The sequence below is a fragment of the Pleurodeles waltl genome, chromosome 12 (genome assembly GCF_031143425.1).
Source record: "Pleurodeles waltl isolate 20211129_DDA chromosome 12, aPleWal1.hap1.20221129, whole genome shotgun sequence".
Classification (NCBI taxonomy): domain Eukaryota; kingdom Metazoa; phylum Chordata; class Amphibia; order Caudata; family Salamandridae; genus Pleurodeles; species Pleurodeles waltl.
The window spans coordinates 99,889,573-99,904,922 of NC_090451.1; the positions used below are offsets into that span (position 1 = coordinate 99,889,573).

General features: G+C 45.2%; 1 long non-coding RNA gene across 1 annotated transcript in view; it reads left to right on the forward strand.

Moving 5' to 3' along the window:
• LOC138267321 (uncharacterized) overlaps positions 1–15,350 on the forward strand; it is a 118,775-nt gene that overhangs the window by 36,672 nt on the left and 66,753 nt on the right. Inside the window, exon 2 of the long non-coding RNA XR_011199777.1 lies at positions 8,023–8,100. This is a non-coding gene — a long non-coding RNA (uncharacterized lncRNA). The remainder of the gene's footprint in view (positions 1–8,022; positions 8,101–15,350) is intronic.

Below are 15,350 nucleotides of genomic sequence, written 5' to 3' on the forward strand. Positions count from 1 at the left end.
TGGGGCTCCCTGAAAAACTCAAAAGGAGATGGGATATCCTCCTGTCATGCCTGCTTTTTGCCTACAAAGAAGCTCCACAGAAGGGAGTAGGGGTTTCCCCCTTTGAGCTTCTGTTTGGCCATCCTGTAAGGGGACCAGTGGCACTTGTTAAAGAAGACTGGTAGAGACCTCTCCGTGACCCTAAGCAAGATGTGGTGGACTATGTGCTTGGCCTCTGCTCTAGGATGGCTGAGTACATGGAAAAGGCATCCAAAAACCTTGAGGCCAGCCAACAACTCCAGAAGTTGGGGTATGACTAAAGTTTCTGCACTAGTAGACTTCCAGCCCGGAGAGAAAGTTTGGGTTCTGGAGCCTGTGGCTCCCAGGGCACTTCAGGACAGATGGAGTAGCCCTTACCCAATCCTGGAAAAGAAGAGTCAGGTCACCTACCGGGTGGACCTAGGCACTAGCAAGACACCCAAGAGGGTGATCCATGTTAACCGCCTAAAACTCAACAATGACAGGGCAGACATAACCATGTTGATGGTTACTGATGAGGATCAGGAAGCAGAGAGTGAACCTCTCCCTGACCTCCTCTCAACTGACCCTAAGGATGGGGCAGTAGATGGAGCTGTCTATTCTGACACCCTTTCTGCCCAACAGCAAGCTAACTCCAGGCAAGTCCTACAGCAGTATGCTGAGCTCTTCCCTTTGACCCCAGGTCAGGCACACCTGTGTACCCATGATGTGGACACAGGAGACAGTTTACCTTTACAAAATTTATAGACAGTCTGACCAAGTCCGAGAGAGCATCACAGTGGAAGTCCACAAGATGCTGGAGTTAGGGGTAATAGAGCACTCTGACAGTCCCTGGGCTAGCCGAGTGGTCTTAGACCCCAAACCTCACCCCAAGGATGGCAAGAGAGAAATGAGGTTCTGCGTGGACTACAGAGGGCTCAACTCTGTCACTAAAACAGATGTACACCCTATACCCAGAGCGGATTAATTGATTGACAAGTTCGGTGCAGCCACATTTTAAGTACCTTTGACTTAACTGCAGGGTATGGGCAAATCAGGATGGCACCTGGAGCCAAAGAAAAGACAGCATTCTCTACACCTGATGAGCATTATCAGTTTACTGTTATGCCCTTTGGCTTAAAGAATGCCCCTGCCACCTTCCAAAGGTTGGTGAATCAAGTCTTTGCTGGCTGGGAGTCCTTCAGTGCAGTATATCTAGATGATATTGCTGTTTTTAGCTCCAACTGGCAGGATCATCTGATCCCCCTGGGGAAGGTTTTGTAGGCCTTGCAAGCAGCAGTCCTCACTATTAAAGCATCAAAGTGCCAAATAGGGCAGGGCACAGTTGTATACTTGGGCAATCTAGTAGGTGGAGGCCAAGTGCAACCCTTACAACCCAAGATCCAGACCATTCTGGACTGGGAAGCTAAACAATCCCAGACTGAAGTCAGGGCATTCCTTGGCTTAACTGGTTACTATAGGAGGTTAGTGAAGGGGTATGGATCCATTGGGACTCCCCTCACAGAACTGACCTCAAAGAAGATGTCAAAGAAGGTCAACTGGACTCTTGACTGTCAAAAGGCCTTTGACACCCTGAAAGAAGCAATGTGCTCAGCACCAATTCTTTAAGCTCCAGATTATTCTAGGCAGTTCATTGTGTAGACAGGTCCCTGAAAAAGCTGAGGCCATACTTGTTTAGTACTCACTTTATTGTTCAAACTGACCACAGACAGATGGCTAATGCAAATGAAAGGGGAGAACCCTAAACTTGTGAGGTGGTCCATATCCCTAGAGGGAATTGACTATTTAGTGGACCACAGACCTGGGACTGCCTATGCCAATGCAGTTGGTTTTTCCTAGCTCTTCCACTTAGACAATGAAGAATCTCTTGGGAAAGGTTAGTCTCATCCTCTTTTGTTTGGGGTGGGAGGTTGTGTAGGAAGTGCTACCTTTGGCATGGTTACCCCCCACTTTTTGCCTAGTGTTGATGCCAACTTTGATTGAAAGTGTGCTGGGATCCTGCTAACCATGCCCCAGCACCAGTGTTCTTTCCCAATATCTGTACATTTGTTTCCACAATTGGCACAACCCTGGCACACAGTTAAGTCCTTTGTAAAAGGTACCCATGGTACCAAGGGCCATGTGGCCAGGGAAGGTCTGCAGCAAGTATTATGCCACCTTAGGGGACCCCTCACCAAGCACATGTACACTGCCCTTGCAGCTTGTGTGTGCTGGTGGGGAGAAAAAGGCAAAATCAACATGGTACCCCTCTCAGGGTGCCATTCCCACAAACCACTGCCTGTGGCATACCTAAGTCACCTCTCTAGCAGGCCTTACAGCCCTAATGCAGGGTGCACTATACCACAGGTGAGGGCATAGCTGCATGAGCAGTATGCCCCTACAGTGTTTATGTCCATTCTTAGACATTATAAGTGCAGTGTAGCCATATTGAGAATATGGCCTGGGAGTTTGTCATTACGACCTCCACAGCTCCATAATGGCTTCACTGAATACTGGGAAGTTTGGTATCAAACTTCTTAGCACAATAAACCCACACTGATGCCAGTGTGAGATGTATTGAAAAATGCACCCAGATGGCATCTTACAGATGCCCCCGTATGTTAGCTAAACTGCAAGTGCAGGACTGACCGGTCTGTGCAGCCTGACACTTTCAGACAAGTTTCTGACTGCATGAAGTGAGAGTCTTTGTGCTCTCTGTGGCCAGAAACAAAGCCTGTCCTGGGTGGAGGTGCTTCACACCTCCTCCTGCAGGAACTGTAACACCTGGTGGTGAGCCTCAAAGGCTCACGCCTCGGGTTACAGTGCCCCAGGGCACTCCAGCTAGTGGAGTTGGCCGCCCCCGGACAAAGCCCCACTTTTGGCGGCAAGTCTGGTGGTAAAATTAGGGAAAATAGGGAGGAGTGGCCACCCCAGTTAGGGCCACCCCTAAGTTATCCAGAGTTGAGGTGACCCCCTCCCTGCCGAATCCTCCATCTTTGTTTGGAGGGCAGGGACCAATAGGGTTAGGTTTGTCTCCCAAAGGGAGTGGACACAGGAAGGGTGTAGCCACCCTCGGACAGTAGTCATTGGCTATTGCACTCTGACCCCTGAAACGCTCTTAAATCCAGGATTTAAGGGCCTCCCTGAACCCAGCTCACCCGATTCCTGGTGACCTGAGAAGAAGAAGGACTGCTAACTTGAAACCCCAGCACAGAAGAAGGAAGATGACAACTGGCTTGGCCCCAGCCCTACCGGCCCGTCTCCTGCTTCAAAGAACCTGTAACTAGAAAGCAACACATCCAGCAGGACCAGCGACCTCTGCCAAGCTCCAGGGGACTGCCCTGCACCCCCAAAGGAACAAGAACTCCCGAGGACAGCAGCCCAGTACACAAAGAAACAACACCAAGGGACTCCAGAGCCTCCGCGGATCCATGAGTCCTGACCACTCTGCACCTGACGCCTGTGGCCGGTGACCAGGTGCCCCAACCAGCTAGAAAGAGTCCCATGGCAATTGTGAGCAAGTGCCCACCATGGGTTGACCTCTCCACCCCCCACGACGATGCCTGCAGAGGGAATCTAGAGGACCCCCTGACCACAAAAGCTCCAGACGAAGATATCTGACGCTTAAAAGACCACTGCAGCTGCAGCCCCCAGGCCTTGAAGAACCCGACCTCTAGTGCAGCTACGTTCAGTAGGCGGCCCTCCTCCCTGTCCAAGCTGTGGATTGCCCCAATCAACCCCCTGGACCTCGCCTGCAGCCTCTGAGTGACCCCTGTTGTCCCCTCATAGACCACCTTTGGAAACCCAACGCCTTGTTTGCACCCGGCCGCCACAGAGTCACAGAGGGTGTATGTTTGGTGCCTACGTGTGACCCCCTCAGTGATCATCTAAACCCCCCAGATCTGTCCCCTGAAATCACGGTTACTTATCTGCAGGCAGGCCTGATTCCGAGTGCCCCCAGTCTCCATAGGAGCCCATGTTAAATTTGCCTCAACTTTGACCTCTGCACCCGACCAGCCCTGTGTTGCTGGTGGTGGGTGTTTGGGGTTTACTTGAACCTCAACCTGTGGAATTCCTAACCCCCGGAGACTGGAACTTTAAGTCAAGTACTTACCTGTAAATCGTACTAACTTTTCTTCCCCCCCAGGAACTGTTTCTGAAAATTGCTGTGTCAACTTTTAAAACAGATAACTGCCAATATTTGAAAAACTGTATAACTTACAGATTTCAAGCAAAGTACTGTTGATATATGTGTGAAATATGAATCTATTGATGCAAGTTGAATCTTGTGGTTCTAGAAATAAATTAAGAAAATATATTTTTGCTATAAAAAAACATTGGTCTGGAGTTCAGTTATTGAGTGTGTGCTTCTTCTATTGTCTGTGTGTGTACAACAAATGCTTTGCACTACCCACTGATAAGCCTAAGTGCTCGACCACACTACCACAAAAGAGAGGATTAGTATTATCTACTTTAGCCTCCGGTAACCCTCTGGGAAACCCCTGGACTCTGTGCACACAATATCTCACTTTGATATAGTACATACAGAGCCAGCTTCCTACAGTGTATGATTGTATCTAAAACAAAGGACAGTGGTAAGTTGGATACAATTATGTCTTGAACCATCTTGCAGAAAACGGATATAAGGTATCACCTGTAAAATGTAGTATTGTATGGAAGAATATGTCTATTTTAAATACCCTATTAAAAAGGAGCAAGAAAAGTATCTATAGAATGCTATTCTGCAATTTTGAAAATGAGTCTGCCTAATAGGCAAGGAGGAATGAATGGTTGGCTACTATAGATAGTTGATTCCAAATGTTTCCCTGATTCCAAAGCCTTTACTGAGGCTTACAATGAGATCTGTGAACCAATACCATTTGACAGTGAATGCATGAGTGCCTTCTTAGAGCTCTGTTACAAACTCAATAGTGCACTTGCTTTAGGAATACCAAATTATGAAACCAATTTTTGTTTTCTCATGGGAGAGAAGAGCATGCATTCTCACTGTTCCCATAAAAATATGGTGAAATGAAAAGGCATGTGGCATGCTTTCCCCCACACTGGGTCAAGTAGCTTCAGCGCTTCTTGGGTGTTGAAAATCGGTGGCGGCATTTTCCTCGCAGTTGAGCAAAGTGAAGGTATTTTGATAGGTTGTCCTCTTCTGGTCTTAGAACCTCATTCAGTTGAGATTTTGCTGGCTCATACTAAAACTAAGCATTTGATAAACAGCCTACTAAGCATGAGCAAGTAATCTTAGCGGCTAACAGTATTTCATTCAGAAGATGGAATACATTGAATCCCACAACTTTTTGCCAATTGCAGATAAAAACGATGATGACATGGAATGTGACCATGACTGTATTGATGTAACCAAGTTGTTCACCAAACCAAGACCAGACAAATAGGACATACCACTTGAGCTGGCTGATTTGATTTGTGGATGATTCTTGTTTGAGAGAGCATCATGGAACTCTGAAAGGAGCTTATGCAGTATGCACCATATCAGATGTTTTTGAAGCATCATACTTGTGCAGTATAAGTTTAGCACAGGTAGCAGAACCAATTGCTTTAACAAGAGCATGCTGCTTAACTAATGAATTAAGTATTTCAGTCAGTCAAAATCTTTATTCGGCATTTGCCATAAAATCACTTAAAACCATTTAAATACAATTAAAATTCTAAAACATATAGCTTTACATTAAAACCATGCCTTGTTACATAATTAGGACTAAAATAATAAGTTATAAAATATCATCCCTCAGAAAACGTACCCTTTCTTTACTTACTACAAAAGAATTCTACAGCATTCTAAGATCATAACATGTATTCAATTATGATTATATAGATACGTCAATAAGTTCATAACGTTTCGTAATAACTATAGCAGATCTAAAAAAAATTCAAATGAAATGGCAAATTTTAATCGTCGATAGTTTTTGTACATAGATCATTGCTTCCTTATAATGACTAATATTTGCCCCACACAACATTGGCAGTATGAAAGCGGATCTGGGGTCAGTATACAGTGTTCAAAATAAAATAAAGTGACATGTGCTCAGTTTAGATTTTGCGTCACAAGGACAGGAGGGCAGATCCCTTCATCACGTACCCTGCGTGGGAAAAGCCACTCTGAAGTGGATTAAGTTTAGCCTGACCAAAGTTAAGAGAGAGCATACTGTTGGACTCTCGAACCAGGCTAATTAGGGTTCTATGGCATCTGTAGTTAAAATCTGGGTATAAGGCTCAAGTGATTTCAACTTCAGCGCACCCTGAAGTCGGAGAGTCATAGTATACTCTCTAAAGCACTGTTTCACAACCTCTTTTGTGTTACTCGGCAGAGATTTAGGGTCTACAAACATATTTTCGAGCCCCAGATTTCAAAGACGTTTTTAAATATGAGAGCCACAGGATTCTGTTCTTATTAGCCAATTGTAAGCAATCAGTCATGTAGTCTTGGACCAAAGTGGCCTCTGGGTTTGTCCAGCATGTAATCCACAGTAGGAGAGGAGAGACAGCAAATGAGTCCTCTAGATACTGCAAACCCAGTTCCTCATGACATATTATATTAGCTACATTTGTGGGTACCAACAACAGTCTGTGTGCAAATTTATTCTCAATACATTGTAGGGAATCAGCTTTACCATGGTCCCACAGACCCGCCTCGTACGTAGCTGCTGTTAGACATTTGGTTTTTATAGAGGGTCACCATCTGTGATATGGGTTTGTGATCTAATTTACGCGCATAACGGAAGAGCCACTCAATATTCCTTGCCAGTTGTTTCGACTTGACCTTCAGGTGGGAGTTCCATAACAGGGAGGAATTTAAATGCATACCTAAATAGCAAAAGTCGTTCACCTTATTAAAAACATTGCCACCCATTCTAAATTGTTTAGACTTTGTGTTCAAGGGCCCACTTGTCATTACGTAAGGTTTGGCAAAATTTACCTTCAGATCAAGGTCCTGCATAAAAGATAAGAAAAGGTGTAGCAGGCCTTGGAGGCCATTTGCAGTGCGCAAAATTAATTCAGTGTCATCTGCATACAATAGAACTGGAAGCTGTCTCCAGCCCATCCTAGGGGAATCCTTCCCATGCCTAAGTAGAAAGTCGTAAATCCTATTTATATATATTAGGAATATCACTGGGGCTAAAATACATCCCTGTCTTACTCCCCGCAAAGGAATTGGGCATGTTCTCTCTCCATTTGGACCGTACCGCACTGACACACTAAGGTCCGTATGTAAGCGTTTAATTAAGTTCAACATCTTTAGATCAACACCCAAGGATTCCATTTTCTGCCAGAGCTTCCCTCTGTTTACCAAATCAAAAGTGCTAGAGAGGTCAATAAATGCCATATGAATGACTCCTTTTTTGCTATTATATATGTACTAAGGATGAGCTGTAGATTTAAAACTTGATCTATTCTGCTTAAACTAGGCCTAAAGCCATACTTGACTGGGAAAAGAATCTTTTCCTCCATCACCCATTCCTCCAATCGTGAGAGGATCACTCTTCCTAGGATTTTAGCGGTGGAATCTGTAAGGGAAATTGACCTATAGCACGTTGGATCTTGCCTGATCTTGCCTGTTGCCTTTTTAAAAAATGGGAATTATTGTGACCGTTTTCCAAGAGGAGGAACTGTGGCTCACTACTACACTTCTCAAGACATTTGTGACTAAAGGGCCCCACAGGTGAGGCAGTGTTTTACATAAATCTGCTGGGACTCCATCAGGCCCAGGCGCTTTCCCTGCCCTGAAATGATTTACTGCAGTAATGACCTCCTGTACATCAACAGGGGTGCGTGACAGGCCTATTCCTGTTTCAGGATGATCTAAGTATCTTTCTGGAGGTGTACACATAGACGTTGCACTGGAGTTTTGGAACAAACTGATTATTTTATTTCCCACCAGAGGTTTAGATGCTTTGTGCTTGCTTTCTAGAGTCTATTATGAGGATAGGTTTTTATTTCAGGTCTTGGACTTCTGTCCCCTGGTAATATCTTCTCTCTTTTTCTTTTCCACAGTTACAAGCTTTGCAAATTGTCAGGTCCCACGTCACCAGCGAGAGAAGGAGAGGAGAGAAGACAAGAAGTCTCTATCAGGTACATATATTTTCCACATCCATTTCTGGCGTTGTTTTATTATTTTTTTGTATTTAATATTATGCTAATTTTGTGCACTTAAGATGGGAGTGCTTGTTTAGTGAGGGGGGTTAGTAAAGGGACGACAATATTCAGCTGATTCACTTCTTTGGTGTGTCTGTAGATGAGAGAAAGAAAGAAAAAGAACAGTGCTCCCGAAAGAAAGGGTTATCACGCTATGCACATGTTTCAGTGTTAGCTCTCCGAGGTTTACTTCTTGCTCATATGGGACATCTAATTTATTAGTATACAAAGCGCCATAATGCTACAGACCATCAAGCATAGTACCAGTGCTCCCTGTAAACGTGGTGTAGTTGCCTTTCCTCTAAGAGGGTTTGGCCCTCTTTCCCTTTAGTGATGTGGTTCACGGTTGCTCAGACCACCTCCCCACTTCCCCTCAGATGTCCCCACTAAGTTTTAAAATGAACCGTATAAATCGTCCCATACCTGCAAGAGCCACGTCCCTCTGGGGAAGTGGCTGGTTCTACCGCTTGCCCCCTTATCTCCTGCTGGGTCTGGTCTCCTCATACTTCTTCCGCGTGGTGCACCCGTCTTCTTTCTGCTTTCGTCGTTTTCTCTTCTGCATCTCGTCTCCTGCTCATGAAGATCCTCTTGCTCCTGCTCCTCCGTCTTCTCTCAATCTTCTCGCCTGCTTCCTTCTTCTTCCGGCATCTTGTCTCCGCGGCTCCCACTGACGTCAGCACACTCCGTCGTGCTACACTGAAACCTGTTCCTGTTAGTCCCCCAGGGGGACTCAGTGATTTCCCTGATCCTTTCCGTCTTCGGTGCCCTGTCACACTCGCTCTCCCCAGAGAGTGGCTGTTGGAGCCACAAGTCCGAAGGATATCTGGACAAAAAATCAGCATTGGTCAGCAAAGAACCCAGCATGTGTTTGACCTGAAACATAAAGCGTTGGAGGGATAAGAACCATCGAATAACCCTTGCATTTGAATCTTTATGCTTGGCCAACAATGTCAAAGGAGCATGATCTGTGAGGAGAACAAATGGCCTCCCCAACAATTAATATTGCAGAGCCTCAATAGCCCACTTCATAGCCAAACATTCTTTTTCCAATGTTGGATAATTCTTCTCTCGCGTCCAATAATTTCCTGCTAATATAAACAATAGGATGTGTTTGTCCATCATCATCTTCTTGCGAAAGAACAGCCCATAGACCTTGGTCGGCGCGTCTGTCTGTAGAAAAAAATGTTTCTGAAAGTTGGTACATTGTAAAAACGGGTTCGGTAGTGAGGAGGTTTTTGAGGATCAGATAACTTTGATATTGTTCATCAGATAAACTGTTTATCTTGTTGGGACAGACTTTTTCTAGAAGAGATGTTAATGGGGCTGCTATGGTCCTAAGAAAGCTCTTTTGTCTCTTTTGCATTTAGGTACAAGTATCTGTTTTATAGCCTCGATCTTATCGACCTGGGGTTTAATACATCCATTTTCAATGGCATAGCCAAGGTAGTTAATAGCAGTCTGTCCCATGTTACACTTCTCTGCATTTGCTGTTAACCCCGCTTCTCGTAATGCCTGTAGGACTTTAGACACTTGATCTAAGTGTTGTGTCCAAGTGTGACTATAGATAACAATGTCATCTAGATATACTGCTGCATATTGTTGGTGGGTTCTTAATACAATATCCATTAACCTTTGAAATGTAGCAGGGGCTCCATGTAATCCCAAGGGTAACACAGTAAATTGATTTAGTCTTGAGACATAACAAAGGCTGTTTTCTCTTTATCTGAAGGGTTTAGGGGAATTTGCCAGTACCCTTTCGTCAGGTCCAGAGTAGTCAGAAACCAGGCCTGGCCTAGGCACTCAAGCAAATCATCAACTCAAGGCATTGGATAAGTATTGAATTGGGACAGGGAATTAAGCTGACTTAAATAATTACAAAATATGATATTTCTATTTGGTTTGGGGACTAAAACCACTGGGGAATACCAAGGACCAGAAGACGGCTCTATGATGCCTGCCTCTAGCATGTCCTGTACCTCTTTTTCGACTAGCTGTCGTCGAGCTTCAGGTAGTCGATAGGGTTTTTGTCTAGAGACCTTCCCTTCAACAGTTCTAATATGGTGTTGAATTAAATTGGTTCTACCTGGAATTTTTTTAAAAACCTCTCTATTGTTTTTCACTACGAGCTTCATTTAGGTTTTTTGTACTTCAGTTAGCTTTGTCTCATAGTAGGTTCTATCCGTTGGTCCTCTTCCTCCAGTGTGAGAAGAACAGGTATCTCTCGGGGTTGGGTCATTGTAATGAACAAGGTGGTATTGTTCGTAGGGGCTATGCCCGGTAGATGTCTGGACATGTGTTCGGATAGCATACGGGACTAATGCTAGTTTTTTGTCCCAGTCCTTCCTGTCTCATTTATGGTTTTTCCTTGATGGTTTTATTGTATCTTTTGACAAGGCCATCTGTTGGTGGATGACAGACAGGTGTTCGTATCTGTCTGACCCCTAGTAACTGACAGACCTCGGCCATTAATCAAGACATAAATGTGGTTCCTTGATCCGTAAGAATTTCCTTCGGAAATCCGACTGTAGAGAAGAACCCAATCATGGCCTGCGCGATGCTCTCTGTCATCATACTGGTAAGGGGAATAGCCTCCGGATATCTTGTGGCATAATCAACCGGGACTAAGATGTATTTATAACCCTTGGAAGAAGCCACTAGTGGTCCCAATAAATCCATAACTACTCATGTGAAAGGTGTTTTTATTATCGGTAAGGGACATGGGGGGGCCCAGGCTCATTACTGGGGTTCACCAATTGGCAGTTAGGACATTGTTGACAGTGTCTCCTAATATCCCCGTACACCCCTGGCCAATAAAACCGCCTTAGGAGATATTGTTCGGTTTTGTCTTGACCAAAATGTCCTCCCCCTTCCTGCCCGTGGGCTAAATGCAACACCTGTTCTCTGTAGTCTCTGGGAGCCACTAATTGCATTTTTCTACTTCCTTCTTGTTGGACACACCTATACAATAAATCATTTTGAATCAGAAAATCGGGAACCACCTGATCTGTAGGGTCAGAGGTTGCTGTGGTCCAGGCGCTCTTGAGGGTGGGGTCATCTCTTTGCCATATCCTGGACTCTCCTGCACTGGTTAGTACCCGTTTCTCATTGATAATATTCCCCCTAGCAATACTTAGGTTATCCAGCCGATATGTGTTTTTTTTTACTCTTTTTTGTCTTTTAGTCAGGTGCGCTTTGGTTTTAGTTTGTTCAGTATCTTCCTGACAGAAGGGATCCTCTTGTAACCATGACTTTACTGTGGTTGCCGTGTCTATATTACCTAAAAGATAAGGGAAATCAGCTGGTTCTTCCACTCGCCTCCTTCTCTCCTGCTGGGTCTTGTCTCCTCATGCTGCTTCCGTGCGGTGCACCCGTCTTCTTCCTGCTTTCGTCCTTTTCTGTTCGGTGTCTCATCTCCTGCTCATGAAGATCCTCCGTCATCTCTCGATCCTCTCTCCGGCTTCCTTCTTCTTCCGGCATCTTGTCCCCGCGGCTCCCGCTGACGTCAGCATGCTCTGTCATGCTTGATGGAAACCTGTTCCTGTGAGACCCCCAGGGGGACTCAGTGATTGCCCCGATCCTAGCTGTCTTCGGTGCCCTGTCACAGAGGGTCTAATGGGATTGGGTTTATTTCCACACGGTTTTGATTTATACTTTCAACCCCTGCATGGAGTTGTCCATTTTCCATCTGAAAGACCCTTTTGTAGTGTTGTTCTTAAACATCCTCTGGGATCAAACAATCATCTGTTTTTTTGTCTTGCTCAGAGAAGTCTGCATGATTACTCACCCCCCAAAACTTGAAGGTGTCCTTCAGTTGGGAGGCTGCCATTAGGTCAACCCAAGCCCTAGTTCTAATTTTGGATTTCCTCTCTTCTATTGTGGCTTTGTACTGGCTCCTTGCCATTTTGATTAAGGCGCAAGAGAATACTTTCAGGGCTTTTTTAAAATGTAGGTGGGCAGCCATGCACGTGGAATTAAACCAGCGATGTACTACTGCTGCTGATTTTATCCTATCAGTATCCAAAGCCGCAGAAACGGCACCACACAGCTGCTCGTATTCCTACACTATGAGCTCATGAGTTGGTCGATAAGCTGATTAAATGCCATTTGATCCACCTTTTCCCATTTGATACGCATGCCCATATTTCTATTAAATATATTACAAACCACAGAGGGTAACCCTGTCAAACCCAAGAGGGGCTGGGTAGAAATTATTAAGAGACTTCAATACCCACTGTGGAACCAAATCTAACAACATACATAAATCCTATAGTTTACATGCAGCATAATTAGATACTTAGTTGAAAAACATCCTTTATTTATGTACAAAAATAAATTACATATTCACATAAAAAATCCCCTATCAAAAAAACAAAATAGAACGACAAGAAAGAGTGCCAAAAGAACAAGAGCTTGTGATTAGAAGAAAAAGAGAAATATAAATCTCACACGTATCCAATAAAAACAGAGATTTAGAAGAAATGCCTGTTGGTTCAACCTTTTCCACATTGAATCATTAGTATAGTTACAAGAGTATTGAATCCCCAATCAAGTCCTTCCTTCATTATAAAGAAGAGAAAACACATCCAGGCTCAACCACCATCGTCGACGTTTCATCCTCCTCTGGCTCTCGGGCTAATTCTGGGCTCACACACGGGTCTTCATCAGGACTAAAACGATAGGGGACCAACTTAGTGCAATCTCACTCTTGAGGTCACAATCTTCTTCAACATCACTTCGCCTCGCCTCACATCCGAGTCACATAGAGATATCCTCCTTCCATCATAATTTCACCAAATCTCTTCAAAGTAATCCTTTAGAGAGCCAGCCTTTAGCTTTACTTCATATATGACCTTCAATATCCATCAAAAGATGGATTTTGAAGGTCGTATATGAATATGTAATATATTTTTGTACATAAATAAAGGATGTTTTTCAAATAAGTATCTAATTCTGATGCATGTAAACTATAGGATTTATGTATGTCATATTTCTATTAAAGGCTGAATTCCCTCTCCTATTCCTTTTCTTCAGGCCTGATTTGATATTATAGGCTAATTTAAGACACAAAGGGTTATGATCTCTAACGCAATGAGGGACTATCTTAAAATCAATAATTAAATAGGAGTCAACAGAATTGATGATAATAAAATCTATAGAGCTCCCTTTGGAATTTCCTGTGAATGTAGGGGTTTTATGCATATTTTGGGGCATTGCCTCCCTGGAGAACAAGGGATCGTATTTACTAATAAATTAATTCAACGCATCCCCTGCTTCTGAGTGTCTGAAATGGGTTGTCATTTCACTGGCCTCAATCACAAAACTGCACCGATTAGAATCTTCCTCTTGGCATAAAGGCAGATTAAAATCTCCTGCCCAAAGCATAGTCACATACCGTTATCTTGAAGCCAAGAGGAGGAATCGAGGAAATCCATTGTGTCCTCAAGAATTTTCTTTAAGGAACCATAAAGAACATTATTAAAAAAATGTACTAAAAGGATATTTTTACTCCCCTCAATCAAGAATAAAACAATGATAGAATAAGGAGAGGCCCATTGCAATGATGCCATTGTCTTTTGTAGGTTCAAGGAGACAAGGACAGCAAGACCCGCAACAGCCCTTCCTGCTGTAGATGGAATCGCAGGTTGATACAAGATTAGAAAGCCATCCAAAATAAAGGGATCGGTCAACCAGGTCTCCTGAAGGCAAATAATATCATGCAAGGGCACAAAGTTTAGCTAGTCTGGGTTTTGTAATGTAGACCGGGCTCCCGCGATATTTCAGCTAATCAAAGATAAGGGTTTCAGACCTGTTCTAGCATCTAGCTGTTCCAACATGGGAGACGGTGCAAGGAACCGAGGTGGAGGGATCGGTGCACTCGCCTCTCCATATGGGGGAGATGATTCCTCTTGACTTAATTCTCCCCCTAAACCATCTAGAACACCTCTTCCGTGCAAAAGTGTCTTCGCCAGTCAATCATTTCTGATGGATACAACTACCTGTGGATTACTCACCTTATGAATTCGATCCCTGCTCCAGCATCCGACGGAAAGTCTTCTTCCTAGCTGTCTACGTCGACGAGGACGTCATAATGGCACAGCTCCACGTGGCTCCGTCTGACGTCAGCGTGCCAATAAGAGGTCCCCGTCGGCGTACTAACGTCAGTTTTTCCTTTTTCCGTGCATTCAACTTCAACGGTTTTCTTCCTGGCCCGTTGGTTACTGTAGCGATCTTGTGAAGTTACAATGTCGCCTCTGAAGAAGTCCGGTTTTAAGCCGTGTAGGGAATGCGGGGGTCGGATGTCAGTGACCAACCCCCATTCGGATTGTATTTGGTGTTTGAGCTCTGAGCATGATGTGGAAGGCTGTTCTTCGTGCCAGAGCATGAATCCGAAAGCTCTGAAGGAACGAGAAGCAAAGCTCTTCTTGGCCAAGGCAAAGAAGAAGGAACACAAGAAGGTTTCTTCCCATGCTTCTCCCAAAAAACATAAGAAGCGGCGTCATCATGACTCTCGGCGCCGTCATGACTCTCGGCGCCGTTCGGAGCGGAGCCGATCGAGGAGTCGTTCGAGGTCTCGTTCGTCACGGCGCCAGAAGACGTGGGAGATGAGTCCTACGGTCACGCCTCAGCCGGAGAGTCCGAGGTTGTCACCGGCGCCTTCAGTCTATGAGGTCACTCAAGGTAGTCCTCGTTTCTTACCGGCGCCGAGGGATCCTGATGTTCCCCAGACGTCTACACAGCAGTACCCAGCATTCCTGACTCCAGGGGTGGATCCGGCCGCATTTTTGAATGCGATGTATGCTGTGTTTCAAGCCATGGCCCCTGCTGGTGCACCGGCGGGTCCCACGGGGCCATTGGCATTCAATTTGGGCTCGCCGGCGTCGTACAGGGCTGCTCCATTCATGCCCTTCTGCCCTTCAGAGCCTGGTGGTCCGGCGCCGAGGGTTTCCCCTGGCAGGAGTCCTTCGCCTGGGACTGTGGATCCGTCGGCTTCTCGTCCGATTCCTTCTCCGCGTCATCCGGCGTCATTGGTGGCCTCATCCAGACCGGCTCCATCTCCTTCTGCGCATTCGGCGTCGAGGAGGTCATCGGCCGACTTCGGGTCGGCGCCGGCTCCGGTTGAATCCGGGGGTCTTCCGGAGCCATCTCAAGGTTTGAGGTCATCGGCGTCGATGGAGTCCTTGTCGACG